The sequence below is a fragment of the Homalodisca vitripennis genome, chromosome 4 (genome assembly GCF_021130785.1).
Source record: "Homalodisca vitripennis isolate AUS2020 chromosome 4, UT_GWSS_2.1, whole genome shotgun sequence".
NCBI lineage: Eukaryota > Metazoa > Arthropoda > Insecta > Hemiptera > Cicadellidae > Homalodisca > Homalodisca vitripennis.
The window spans coordinates 32,549,778-32,565,508 of record NC_060210.1 but is presented as its reverse complement, the minus strand read 5'-3'; the positions used below and the strand labels follow the sequence as shown (position 1 = coordinate 32,565,508).

Here is a 15,731-nt window from a genome sequence, read left to right as displayed (position 1 = left end):
TTTCTGGCGTGCAAGTGCACGCAGATAGTCATGATCACCCACAGGCTAAACTCCCGCTTGCCCGTACACTTACGAAACCTTCACAATGAAGTTTAAATATCGATAGCGACTCTCGTACTAGCTTATCCACTGGAGTGAGTGGTCTCGGATCCGCGACTTGAGACCACTTCACTCCCGAGGCTCACCACTCTCGGAGATGGTTAGGCTTTTAAGATATTTACAAACAACTGCCCCCGCAGTGTGTGGGGCACGTGTGGGGGCCACATGGCGGCTGCTGCGGCGGCGGCGGCTCGGGTTACCTACCCTCCACCGGGCCGGAAGAAGGAAGCGTGCCCAGGCACATGTGTTCCATCCCCGGCCGTCTTATCATGCACTAATCACCCGCCCCAGATGCGCTCCAGCCAGCGCCCGCTCCTCGCGCCTCATCTACCTTTTACCTGGAGCCACTGGGTGTGAGGCCGATCGTGTATCGAACATCCTGACACCCTGCAGCGGGTCTGTTGGTCACACAACACGAATCCGAACTGTGAGGCGCTTCAAGAGGCACGAGCCACCATTCATTACGGTTAATGTTCCGCTTCCGTAACGGTAATGCACTGTTATCACTGCGGCACGTCTTTATCGGGCACCCAATAAGAAGGCTAATCGTATGATAACAAAGTCCAATGCGTTAATTAGGTAATTAAATAGTCTCGAGCATTAAACTTCCTTTGTGTTTATGTTAAGAGCGAGTGATTAATTGAGGCAACTACTTTGTGAGTTTATGATGTTACAATATCTTGCAAAGCTACAGGACAAAACAATATAAGAATAATTTATCCGTTCAACTTCAAAGAAACCGAAAGTACTCTTTCTACTTTCTATATTGTTTCTGTTGTGTATTAATGTCGTTTAAATTAATTTAAAATAAATTTCATAATACGAGTAAAATAACTTAGGATAAATAATGTAACAAAATAATCCATTATAGATAGAAATACGGTAGAATAGAGAGAGGGTCGGGGATAATTGCGGTGTTTTGCACGTGGGGGACACGTTGTGCCGGTAACCCTAGCCGGCGAGCGGCCACGGCCCGACATATGGTGCGTTACTACGGGCTCCCGCGAGCCGTATGGCACTCACTTCCACCAGCGCCGATCATAATTTTAACAACAAAAAGCCCAAATAAAATGGGGTAAAAAACAGCGCCTCGGCCCAGCTCACCTGCGACTGCCCGGTGCGCACACAGATGCTGCCTACACCGCGGTCGCTGTCGTGACCAATCGATTTCGCGACTACTCGTCTTTAACGGCCTCGAGAGGATCGCGACCTTTGTTCGCGAATCGGGGAAAACAAAACACGCTACCACAAAAAAGTAAAGTGTACATCGCGGGTGTTAGGTATTAATAACTGAATGGCCGCCTCACCCTACAGACTGCCCTAGCACGAATAGGCTTGAAATTTCGAATTGCTGATAAACTATTAAACTAGTTTGGTCTTCAGTAGACATCCCACAATAATGACATTAACAAAAAACGTGTGCTCCCAACATAAAATGAATTTAACTTCAAAATCCATTAAAACGACCATTTTATTTGAATGTGTCTTTTTAGCACATGAAAGTGCAAACCAAATAACATGAGGCAATAAGACAACTTTCATAAGTCAACAAAAGCAAGTTAACATCACAACATTTGCTAAACTTGTACTTGTGTAGTACTATGTGGAGGAGGAGGGGGTGGATGACGCGTGCAGCAGGCCAGGCCAGGCGGGCCGCTTCAAGTGGACATCCTGAAGGCTGCGTGGCATATCGCCGTATCACCGAACCTCGAGGAAGTGACCACTTTACACGCGCACGCTCTCGCACAGCGATACTTGAGTTACCTACAGGCGCGGTGGTGGCCCACAGTGACCGCGACATTACATCACTTGTTATGTACGGCACAAGTGTAATTCACCGCTTCCTACGTCGCCAGCACGGTGTTAACACAATTGACTTCTTTGTCTAGTAACGTAGCTACGGTGGAGGGTTGATTCAATGCGAATGTTAACTTCAGCTCAGTTTCACCTTCCAGTGCAGCGTCTAGATAGATGACGTCACACACTTGACTCTTGACGCTCCACTCATCGAAACTGATCTCAACATTCGCACACTTCAGTACGCTACACACGGATGTTATAACGCATTAACATTAATAACAAACTTTGTTATATATTACAAATTACAATGTATACACTAGAGTGACAGATATAATTTTGCTTCATGAAAAGTCATGTTTAGACTACTATTAGTCAATATATTGAAATACCTGTAGGAAAGCTAATTTGATATTTTGTAACTTAAAAAAGGTATAGCTACAGGCTTTATTTACATTTTGAAAGGTTTCAAACACATTTTTATTAAGAATGTTAGTGCTGCTGAGAGCACAAATCAGCGAAATAATAACCAACAATTGAATGGTCGATTAAATCAATGAATTAAATATGTTTGAATTTATATCAGAATGGGATTTAGTTTTGACGTTGACAGATTGCATATCCTGCACGGTTCCAGAGAACAATTCCGAGTGTAATGGCAGTTTGTGTACATCGACACTGAAGAGATTACTCGACACAAACAATCACGATATAATACTACGTCACTACATCGGTCCAAACAGGGTAGTTTATCGTTGATGCCATCACCAAAACACACAGCCTAACCTTAATTTGAGAAAATAATGTATTTTACAAGAATGAAGGGGCGCTTCGTTTGTGGAGCAATTCTTAAAATCAAACCACTTAACGATCGGCCGGCGGACAAATCACAGGAGCGGGAGCGCCGATAAATGAAAGAGGGGACTTTTTTCGACCTGTGAGAAGTACGATAATGTGATGAAGCAATTTTCCGGGGTCTTGCTTATAGCAAGCCGGGTGGGTGGTGAGATCAAAGCGACCCGCGGGCAGGAGCCTTCTGAGGGACTCGCCGTCATTTGTCAGGACCCAAGTGACACCTGACGTCATAATTACAGTTCCCAGGCTTTGATAGAGCACCCTGGGAAACTGCAGACGGACATTTGATGAAAATAAATCACTTCACTTGTCCGGTTTGTCCGTTTCAATCAATAAGTCGACAGAAGGTGCCGCCGACGCCACTCAAACAACTCGTACCTATTCTGGACTTTAATATTTCGCGTAATTTGCAGAAAATTAAAGAAACCTCTTTCTTACAGTTACATCCACGTTTTGAAAAATAGTATTCCATCATAATACGATATATTTAAACGTCTACCAAAGAATTACCGTGAATCATGGTGATATCCACTCTTTCTATCGTATGACAAAAGCCTCACTCAATACTACAGTTCTATGGTTGGGAATGCATGTCACTAAGACGACCTACAGAACAGGCAAACTGATAATGTTGTAAGCACGAGGAATGTCTGATGAATGATTACCTTATTTGCAATCCTTGGTAAACAATACAGCGACAACAGTTCACAATCGAGAGTGATTAAAACATTGTCTATATTCGGTCTGTTATTTTAGATGATTCAGAGATTTAGAGTGATGATAAGCGATTAAAGAAGGGTATGGACTCGAATATTAATTATGGAACTGGTAAATGAACTTGTAGATATAAACTAAATAAGTACCTAAATATAAAATACTGGAATTTTACACATAACAAGAATAAAGAAAATTTTAAACTTCGCCACAAAGAAGAGGCAATCTACATATCTAACAAACTATTTGTTCTTTCTTCTTGAAAGAGTATTTTTTCCTGTTCCTGCATATCCACAACGGAGTCGACATTCCGCCAGTTACATAAGCAATACTGTATTGTAGATTTCCGACAAACGCTTATAATATCCACCAGTTTTGTAATCACATACATCAGAGAACCAGTGTAATTAACATTCCAGGAATAAAATTCTTGTTAGAAAAGAACAATTCCATCAGATAATCATCCGGAGATAACATAAAAAGGTAATCTGCATTACACTTGAATCTCCACGGTTTCACGGGAATAAACGAACGCCACATTTGATCCTAAGAAGAAAGTGCATATATCCAAGTAGAACCCACGTTAATTAAGTTCTCAATACTTCAAGAGTGCGCCATCAAAGGACAAGGACGGGACCTTTATCACAAGGCCGCAGACGAGACTTGTCATCAGCTCGGTATCATCAGCGTCAAACCTCCCAACAAGCTTTTGCAAAAAAACAAACACAGTAACCGCCAGGTGTCATTAAATAAATCAGCCGATTTTGTCCTGACGGTGGAATTGGAAGATTGATGGAGGGCCTAAAATTGCATGCTGGAGGTGGGGATGTGTGCGGTGCCACACAGGCCGCAGTCTGCTCTGTAATCAGCGGGCAGCCGCTAACTGAGTCCGGCCGACTGCTGCGGCCTCCGCCATCGCGGGATAACGAGCCTCCTCTCCGCTGCACAAACATCCACTTCATTGCGGCTCCTGGGCTCGAGTCTACTGGCGTACCACTTGTTTTAAACAAACGTGCATTGCTACAGGTTGGCCGGGATTATACAACGTAACTTCACACAATTCTGGAACTCTGGTCCTAAAACCCCTCTCGGTACAATAAGAAACAAAATTTTAAAAATATTAAGTGATTTTCACCTCATTTATAGAAGCGATTTGGCGAGCTTATTTTACGAGTTGTTAAACATCCTTTAAACGACATTACTTTTAAATATAAACTATTGAATTCAATTTACCGGCAAACTGTTTGGACCATTGTCCATAGCTCTTCTTTGGTTTACAATCCGCTTAAACCTCACAAGAAGAAGGTGCTTTGACGTCTACAGCGCCGAAATGAATGGGCAACAGAGCGGATGGCCGTAGGCGGGAGAGGGGGGGGTGATGTAGAGCGGGCGACAACGGACGGCACCCACGGTAGGCGACAGGTGACAAATGAAATGACTCAATGTCTGACCGATTGGGGGAGGCTTATTTGGAGAAACCTGTGAAATATTGAGCGGACATTCCTGGACTCAGCACTCAGCAGTAGGTCTGCCTCACCAATTATCCGCCGGTCCCGGGATCCAGCTTAAACAAACACTCGTGATAACACCTCAGGCTTTGGCAAGGCCGCCCCCTGGCCTGTAGGTGGTCGCGTTCGGGGAACCTGCCGGGGTGGTGCCTGTATCGAGAGTGAGTCACGTCCTCGCTTATAAAACCGAATCTCAAGTTTACCTTACAAAAACATGGTAAAATCGTGTGATTTAGATTATTTCTTAAAGCTGACTCTAAGAAAATTAATCGACGTTAATATGTCAAGTCTTAAACATAAGAATAACATTCGTCGCCAAAATTGTCTTGTGATTAACACGAACGTATTAGGACTACAACTGTTAAAACGATCCACAATCTCATGAACTAGAAGAAGAGCTACTAATGAGCTTGATTGGATGAACAAATCTATTGAAAGGAGTCCCTTAGTAAATGACACAATAACATTATTGAAAGATGTTTTCCAAACTGGTGTTCCATTGTGTGTTGGTGGGAGGGCGGTGACAGACGGATTACCTGCGGGTTTTGTGCAGGGTTAACAAAGTGTACTAAGCGAACCCTAGTGCCGCCGGTCTCCGCCAGCGAACATTCTCCTCAAAACTTCAGTGATATAAGGCTACTTACTACAGCTATCTGACAACTGTTTAAATGCATAGATGGTGAAACTCGGCCACTGCAAAGAAGGAGAGGTGTCTTCTGGGGCAAGGTTAATGCGTGATGGCAGTTTTCCGTTAATCAACGACAAACTACTGTATCTTTTGAGAAACCCCAAATGTTCACAAGATATCCACCGATCCCGAGTTCCAGAGACTATTGTGTTATCCCTTGTCGGTTTCACATTAAAGTGAGTTCACAGTTATTTTACAGATACATTACACGTCATCTTCTTTAAACATCGTTGTCAGAGTCAACATCACATAGATGTAATAGGCAAGACATGAAAATCCAATGATTCAGATTAGCGGTCCTTTAGTAGTACACAATTAGAAATTTTCGAACTCATCTTAAATGTTGTACTTCTTATAGATTGGTTTAGCCAAAATGGTTATCCTAAGACATGAAGGGTACTCCGTTGGTCGACTGTCAGTAGGCACTGGCATCTGTTGGGACAAAGGGTTGTCGCAGCCGCAGACCGCTGAGCTGATCCGATAATATGGCCTCAGGCCATTGTCCGCGTAGCGCCCCGGTAAACACAGTGCCAACCAAAACATTGCCCTAACGGGCCAGCAGGCCACCGTGTTGGGCTGTAATGTACACAAAGAACGGGGGATACAGAAAAGTTTGGACGAATAAAATATTGTTTGTTAAAAGCATATTAGAACAATGTTTCGTCTGTAATGAACTTCATCCTACAAGTACAATAAATACAATGTACGTGGCGGAGCATTGCAAGCGATTACTTGTGAGAGGTGTTCATGGAAAGTAGTTCTCCACACCTCCTTCCCATCATTAGAATAAACTGTTATAGTCAAATGTTTGTTATTTAAAAAATATTATAATGTCACAAATCTTAGTAATGATGAGTAGGCTACATTAAAGACAACATTCCAATTACTCTTGGCATTACTCAAGGGAATAAGCTAACTACTGAGTAAACTTATTTATATATTCTATTAATATGAAATAAAAATAAAAATTAGTTAGGACAGTTAGTTCGGAATGAAAAAGATAACTCCTATTTATATAAAAGGAGTTAGTTACCTTACTCTGACAATCGAAAACCCAAATGCAAAAAGATTGCTTAGAATTGGAACTTCATATTGGTTTAAATTTCAAACGTCAAAACTAACGCTAAAATAACTCTTTTTACACTCCCAGAACAATTAATTATTGACTGAGCGTTAGGGAAACTTATCACTCGAGAGCGAGCGAAATTTCATTCCTGTCTGTATATCCGCGCGATAACTTTTTGATAACCATGAGGCAATGAGAAAATCGCAGACTAAATAAATATGTAAACAAGTGAGGATCATATACCAATAACATGTGACATTTTAACCTAACAGTTAAGGTCTGTTGCACTCGACACGGGAGCTGCGTACTTCTACAGGGTTTTCCATCCGAACAAATATTCTGCTTCTGCCAGGGAGGTCTATATAACCAAATAATTATCAAAATCTGTATTCCTAATTGGTCAAACAAAACGATCAAAGAATTGTTGTTCTATCTGCACAGTTTTCAACAGTTAAAATAAAAGAAAGCGATCTTGTGTTTCCATTATCAATCTACAGGTAACCAAATATCAGTCTCCGACAAGAACGAGAGGCAGCCAAAGGAGAGGTGCAGTCAACGAGACACTTATTCTGCGTCGAGCTTTATCCAGTTGGTCATCAAGGAGATCAAGGAGTAGCAAAACACCGAGAGTGGTCCAGATCTAATTCTGTTGGGCGTTGGAGATCCAACCATTGTCGGAGCCGATCATATTTCACGTTGATTTATCGAGATCTGTCCAACACACTCCCGCACACGCGCCATCACCAGCAGGTAGGTGGTCAGGGCCGCGACCTGGATCACATATTCCTCTATAGTATCTTTTGTTATCGCTACCATAAACTGACACAACTATTTCAACCAAAAGTGCCAAAGATATCCTTAAGATTTTTTGAGAAATTCCGAGATTTGTAATAAATCCTAAAACTTTATTGATTAAGTTTATTTGCACGATATGGAAACAAGCGACTGCGAAGGTGAAGTAAGGTGTGAGAAAGGAAGGGGGGCGTGTCGACTATGAATATACATAAGTAATTAAAGAGTTAGTTGCATTTTGCGCCTGCATGGCAATGACAGAGTGGCACTGATCTGGTGGGTACGTGTTACCAGTTCCTCGTTTTGTATTACAAAACGTTTACAGCAATAATTGTTGAATTGTTTCAAGAAAACGTGTATTATAAAAAGTATGACTGTAGTAGAACTGGAGGGGCGGCAAGGCGCGTGCCGAGTGCCCAGCACCGAGCACTAGGCGCGTCTAACCGGCCGCGCCTAATGGCCACAATCACTTACTGCAGCCTAGCATTGGTTACTGCCGACGTGGTGTAATGAGGTCTTTGACTTGCGCCATCACCAGGTCGGACTGGCGCTCCAAAATGGATCAATTGTACAGTATAATCCGCATATAAATGTAATAAAATATTAAATGGTAATTAAAACACTGTTCACCTGGAATGTGACAACCATTGAACATCGCGTTCCCTTTATTATTAGTCTATTCTACATTATATTGTAACAGTCCCTCTAAGTTCGTAGTTCCTGAGGTAATACGGCCGCCCGCCACCCACTGGGGATGAGTTACTACCAAGGTCGGGCTCATTTGAATACCCGATCTCCACGCACACACTGGGGGACACCACAACAAGCGCTGTCTGTCACACTCTCCTCACGCCTTCTGCTCCGGAATTTTAGATGGCGAGAAAATGAAACATCTATTTGTATGTATCGTCTGTGTTATACTCTAATAAGCTGACAGGAACATATAGGGACACAATTTTATACTACCGTTGTCGGTGACACACATGCATAGTCCATATAATAAGGAGAGAAATAAAACTGGTTTATCACGTACCTTGAGGACACCGAGAAAGTGCCATCGAGTGTATGTCCGAACAGACGAGTATTACATACATTTGACCTGAGTGACCGGCGGGTTGAGCCGAATGTATCCGAGCCCACCCGACCTTGAACCGAACATCTGCTCACTGTTTTGACCGCTCCCCCCACCTCCGGCGCCAGCTCCGTGCTAACTGGTAACTAACAACATCAATTTACCTTACGGATTACACCAGCCAGGCATGCTACTCGCCGATCGCGTGGTTTGTTCGCGGCTGAACATTTACTTCGGCAACAATTCGTAATTACTGAATACATTGGGATGACGACGCAACCCTTGTAAGCGAGAGGAATCGCCAATTAATTACAATTAGACGTGGCTCGGCCTTCTCAACTAACAGAGACTAATAAGGGGTGGTTGTATCCTCCCCCTTCCACACCGGGGTTGGAATGCGCAGAGGTGCCGGCCCGATCGTATCGCCTTATATATTGGGGGTGAAACCACTAGCCGCCACTAATTGACCGGTAAAGCCCACTCTGCTAGCCGGATACTGGTGTGCACAGAGACTACAACGCAGGGGTATACAGGACGCCCACAGCTAGATGATCTATCTCTACGTAATGACACAACGACAAAACATGTTTCTTAGTGAGTCAAATGTGACAAGATTAAGTTAGCCAATACACCATACATAAATGGGAGAAAATAAAACTATTTTCTAATTATAAATGTTGTTATTAATAGGAGAAAACTATTAATTGTGTTAAAATCAGCAACAATACATAATATTATGTAATTTAACGATATAATAAAATAAAGTACACCTGAACCGAAAGGAGTTCAGAAGTAAAGAAGGCAGCTTAATCAAATCTGTTTCATATTGAAGAGTAATAATTATGACTCAAATCTTACACATCAGAGTATCTCCATAAACCCGCTACTGGTACTTCACCGTCACACCTAGGAGCAACGAAGTTACGGAAAGCAATTATGCTAATAGAAAATGGGGCTCGCTCGGTGTTAACCCTTGTCCGATTTTTTCTACCTCGCCCAATCTGGCCGGGCTCGGCTAATAACACAGACATTATTGGTAAACCGGCGAGTTATGGTACAAATAATTAGAAAGTGGGGAATGTACCGCCCACAGAAGGGCAATTAACATAGGAAGAATGCGGCTGGAGACCGGGCAGACTATACATGGTCGGGTCGGGCCGGGCCAGAGCGCGTGGTACCTCGGCCGAGGCCCGCACCGCACCGCACCATCGCCACATTTACATACTGACACTACAGCAGCTACACCCTGCGCCCTACAATCTCACACTCTTATTGGTCATCTCCAATTGTCATGAAAAACTAAACAGCATTGCAAATTGTGTTGTCATCTCCCTCACTGCTGTCGCCATTTCCCACTGTTTGTCCAATAATGAAATAGTTCTATAGTAAATGTTGTCTGGCGCTCCGGGTACGCGAGAGATGGCGAGTGAAGGGAAAGTGTCTGCCGAGTCGAAGAGATGCGGTATCTTCCGCAGATTACAGGTTACATTGTGTGTGTTTGTAAGAGTGGCGAAACGTTCACCTATCTCCAACCATCCACCGGCAACCGCTGTGTGGCAAGGTAGGGTTCTCATACACATAAACCACGCACAACATCCTGGTCTCTGTAACACTGTATTTAAATATTTCACTCAATTTATCTCCAGATATTTCTTAACCTCGGCAAAACCTGAACAGTATTGAATCTCGTTCGCAATTTGTACACACTTTGTTTGCTTTGGAATTAACAAAAATCCTTAACAACCATATTATATGCTTGTTCGTGCGCGCAGTAAAACGTTAAATCTACGTGAACAACCGACAAGTTTATTTAAAAAAAAAACTAAAAATGGAAGTCTACTTTGTAAGTATTGCTTTCCTCAAAAATATAGTAGAGATTGCTGAATGAAGAACATTTACTATGATTACATTTAATGGTGAATATAAATCTTGTGTTAGTTAAACCCCAGACAAGTTTTTTTTAGATGAAATAAGCCTAAGTAAATTGACTTCGAAGAAACTCTACGGGGAAGAGGAAATCAAACAAAATATCACGCAATACTGAAAGTGGTCTACAGAGACACGATTAATGTTTTCATACTCCATGAATGGCAGTAAATGGGAGTGAATGAAAACACTATTCCAGGATCAATTACGAGCCGGAGTCGTGCTATAAATAGCGCGTAACTAATGTGGAAAGAAAACATTGACGGTGGCTGGGTCGCGACAGCCTGTTGTATGATGTTTGAATGAAACATAGCAGAGTGGAAGTAGGGGGGACTTATTCTGGGACACATCAATGGAGAATGCACAGCGGAGAGGTGATGTAGTGATCGAGTTTCCCCAGAATAACACTGGATGTCACCCACAATATCAATCTGGCTTAGACAATTTACATTGCAAAATATCTTTGGAAAGTTCGCTCACATTTATTTAAAATTCGTACCATACAATAATCTCCGGACATTTTGAAGAGCATAGGGACTATTAAAATACGTAATGTTAATTCACTTAATCAGCATGAAATCTAGGAATATAAATAACGCTTCATCTTAACTGATCAGTTGGAAAAACATCAGTTGTGGGCAAATACAAAAAAACGTCAGTTTACACAGTTTCATCCGTAGTATGTTGAAGCAAAAGACCTGACCGCAGTTTTACAACTTTGGTTTGTAAACTTTTTAAGAGAATAACACTATCAAAAGAAACACAAAGCTGAAATTGTATTAGCATATTACCAATCTATTCGACTTATTCGTCTACAGATTACACAAATCAAATTTTATTCCAGCCTTTAACGCTGTTCATTGTGGGATTTGAATATTTTAGAGAGCCGGTCACTCATCTTTGATATTGAGCGATGGCGAGGGTAGATGTTGTAATACAGGGTATCGTGTTTACCTGTATGTTTAGAGTTTAACTATGCGATACTTCGCACTTCACCAACCAGACGAGACCTTTCATATAGACCAAATAAATATAATGTAACTATCTATATAACAGTCATACCGAAAAAACTGCTTAATTTTGTTCTTGACAAATCACTAAAGACGAAGGGAAACACAGTTAACACACTGTGACAATGGTTTCACTAAACATGGCGTTTCACTGTTAGTGAATCATTCCTAATTAGAATAGTGATGAAATACGTAAACATACATTACTACCATGTGATCATTTCATATTTGTATTTATTATAAAAAATAAAATTTAAACCATTATAAACATGGGGCGAATACCATCAGGATAATATCAACAAGGATAAGTCTGCAGTTGCGGTGCGCGGGCTATGTCAGACACCGGAAGACGTGTGAACGACACCTCTCTCTGTCTCTCTCTCCCTCTTCCCTGGTCCACCGGGACATCCGCCTCTCCATTAGGGATGCTCCACCGTAAACTACCTTTTCCTCCCTTTTATATAAATTAATGCAACAGTCATATTTTCCGGACACGTCTAAAATCCTGTCCTTTCAACGACACCAAGTCAGTTTGGCTTAGTTTTCTTTATGTTCAAATTTAAAAGAAATAATGGATCTATACGACACCTTATTGAATGGCAGTTACTTTAAGTCACGTCTTTTTAGTATAGGTACATAATGAATATAAACTAAATTCATTTTTTGTATGTTTAGTTAAGAAAGCAATCCAACTCTTACTTACATTTCTTTGCTAATTAACGAGTCTAAGTCTTTCTACGTCCTTTACCTTCTGCAAGCAACCATATCAACCAAACTCACTTCACCATTTCCGATCATTGTGATCCTACACCTCATTTCCTCTGACATATTACCTCTCATACAACTCGTGACGTCACACACAGGTGTTGGAGGCCAGTCGCAGGCCCAGACACGTTCTGCAGCTGGCCCGGTCCTTGAATGAATCAAGGGCGTCAACACCCGGCGCGGAGCGGAGAGTCGGCCTTCACGATCCGTCGGTGTCACTGTCTCCCAAGCCTAACACCTCCCTTGATAGCGAGAGCGTTGCAGCGCTTTAGCCCTACCCTCATATACATACATATGTTGGATGTCACTGTCTTCGTAGCCCAACACCACTTTCGGTACTGAGAACACTGCAGCGCTTTAGCCCTAGCCTAAGATACATACATATATCTTGGATGCCACTGTCTCCATAGCCCAACACCTCTTTCGGTACCGGTACTGAGAACACTGCAGCGCTTTAGCCCTAGCCTCAGATACATACATATATGTTGGATGCCACTGTCTCCATAGCCCAACACCTCTTTCGGTACCGGTACTGAGAACACTGCAGCGCTTTAGCCCTACCCTCAGATACATACATATGTTGGATGTCACTGTCTTCGTAGCCCAACACCTCTTTCGGTACCGGTACTGAGAACACTGCAGCGCTTTAGCCCTAGCCTCAGATACATACATATATGTTGGATGTCACTGTCTCCATAGCCCAACACCTCTTTCGGTACCGGTACTGAGAACACTGCAGCGCTTTAGCCCTACCCTCAGATACATACATATATGTTGGATGCCACTGTCTTCGTAGCCCAACACCTCTTTCGGTACCGGTACTGAGAACACTGCAGCGCTTTAGCCCTAGCCTCCTCAGATACATACATATATGTTGGATGTCACTGTCTCCATAGCCCAACACCTCTTTCGGTACCGGTACTGAGAACACTGCAGCGCTTTAGCCCTAGCCTCAGATACATACATATATGTTGGATGCCACTGTCTCCATAGCCCAACACCTCTTTCGGTACCGGTACTGAGAACACTGCAGCGCTTTAGCCCTACCCTCAGATACATACATATGTTGGATGTCACTGTCTTCGTAGCCCAACACCACTTTCGGTACTGAGAACACTGCAGCGCTTTAGCCCTAGCCTAAGATACATACATATATCTTGGATGCCACTGTCTCCATAGCCCAACACCTCTTTCGGTACCGGTACTGAGAACACTGCAGCGCTTTAGCCCTAGCCTCAGATACAAACATATATGTTGGATGCCACTGTCTCCATAGCCCAACACCTCTTTCGGTACCGGTACTGAGAACACTGCAGCGCTTTAGCCCTAGCCTATATATGTATGTATCTTGGATGTCACTGTCTCCGTAGCCCAACACCTCTTTCGGTACCGGTACTGAGAACACTGCAGCGCTTTAGCCCTAGCCTCAGATACATACATATATGTTGGATGTCACTGTCTCCGTAGCCCAACACCACTTTTGGTACTGAGAACACTGCAGCGCTTTAGCCCTAGCCTATATATGTATGTATCTTGGATGTCACTGTCTCCGTAGCCCAACACCACTTTCGGTACTGAGAACACTGTAGCGGTTTAGTCACATCTTCAGATTAGGTACGTAGGCTATATGTTGGATGGATATTACATCATCACACGTCAACACTTTCTTGCAAATAGGTAGTGATGTTTAGGAGATTCTGAGCCTTATATTTTCAATTTCACAAGTCAATTATGCAAACAAAACAATAGTTTCAATACTGGATGAGACTGGAACTTTCAATTACGGCGTCATCTCCTCAATACGTACACGAATTAAGGCTATAAAGAAAACTTTACTATTCAGAATCAAAACGCAGTATTTATTCATCCTTGTGGCAGACAAACATTATTATAAAGTGGTACTATAAATGCACACAAGAAAGTTGTTCTGATTACGAGACCAGGTCATACAAGGATTGTCCACTATAAATACAGCAGACAGAGGAGGAGAGGAGAGCCCACGTAACCGAACTGAGCCAGACGGTCTCGGCGCCGCACCGCCTCGTGCCAAATCTCTCAAGAGTACTGTATACTGTCACCTTCACCTTCTATCTCCGTACACTTTTACCATAGAGCACCGGTAACAATATATACGGGTATAATATTCATCATTTATATTGTGGATAAAAGGATTATATCATTATCCTATCTGCTAATAACTCATTTACTATTTATTCCACTATAATACAATACAAATTTTTTAAGTAAAGAACTGTCAAAACTTATTGCACGACAATATCTTATTTACAATACTTCCTGTCCACTTCACACGGAATGGGCGATGTTGTTTACTTTTACAGATAATTTTTACTGTCACTTCCACTTGACTAGAGCGGAAGCCGAAGGCACAAGAGATCATAAATTAGGTACAACCCCTCCGCTCGCCAAACATACACTATGACCGGCCACAAAATCATATCCTTGTTTACCCAGGGCACGTGCCACCCCCGACACATTTACAGCCCGCGGACAGAGCGGCCTTGTCCCCTGTACGGTGCGCGAGTGTGCGCGTGCGCAGATCAGCTGTTAGGCCGGAAAGGGAAGTCCCTGCCCGTGACGCGACAGATAATGTCCCAAGGTACACCCGTTTCCTCTCTCCAACAAACAAACCGGTCTGCCCCTGGACCCGCCAGACGCGGGCCCCTGCTAATTGTACGGTGGGTACTCGACGGATTAACGGGATTCAAAGATGATTGACGACAGAAGAAAGGACTTTTCAATAAACGTTCTGCAAGTCAGCGGCTGTATTTGCATCGTCTCGGGTAGGCGCGAGGGGTCCAACCTTTTCCTTGGTCCACAAGAACACCTCGATATAAAACCTACTAGGTTATTAGATTTGTGACCTTTTTACACTTTAATTTTATAATGAACAAAATAAGAACTAAGTGCACCCGCCTTTTATGTATTTAAATGTTGCTAAACGCTGAGGGGAGCGAAATCTGGTCATCAGATAGAGCTTATTATGCTAGAGTCACCACTAGAGTCCTTCGTGGTTGTTATATAACTACTCAGTGCGAGATCTACTGAGGGTAAAATGTACTTCTCTTCCGATAAACTCCCTACATGACTTCGGTAATTCCTTTTGAACTAACTACAGCATTCTAGAAAGAAGCCTATATTCTTAGATTTATGTGAAATAAGCAAACGCTCTCGTTAACAGTAGGAAGAGAAAGAAAAGGAGTCGATCCAGGAAAAATCTTTTAGGCATTTTCCCATACGTTAAAACAGAAATGGGTTTGAATTCCACTTCAAATGTTACTTTCTGCCAGTCTCGAAATTGGTACGTAATTCTGGACGTTGTAGTCGGATTTTCGGGCCGGGACAGAGGCTGGGCACGGTGGGCGTATTGTAATGCCCTGAGTCACAAGCCCACATAGCATTGTATGGACCCACTGCTACA

The 15,731-nt window shown here is 42.7% G+C and overlaps 1 protein-coding gene across 1 annotated transcript in view; it reads right to left on the bottom strand.

Annotated features, from left to right (window-relative positions):
* LOC124360983 overlaps positions 1-15,731 on the bottom strand; it is a 50,028-nt gene that overhangs the window by 9,195 nt on the left and 25,102 nt on the right. The window lies entirely within an intron of this gene.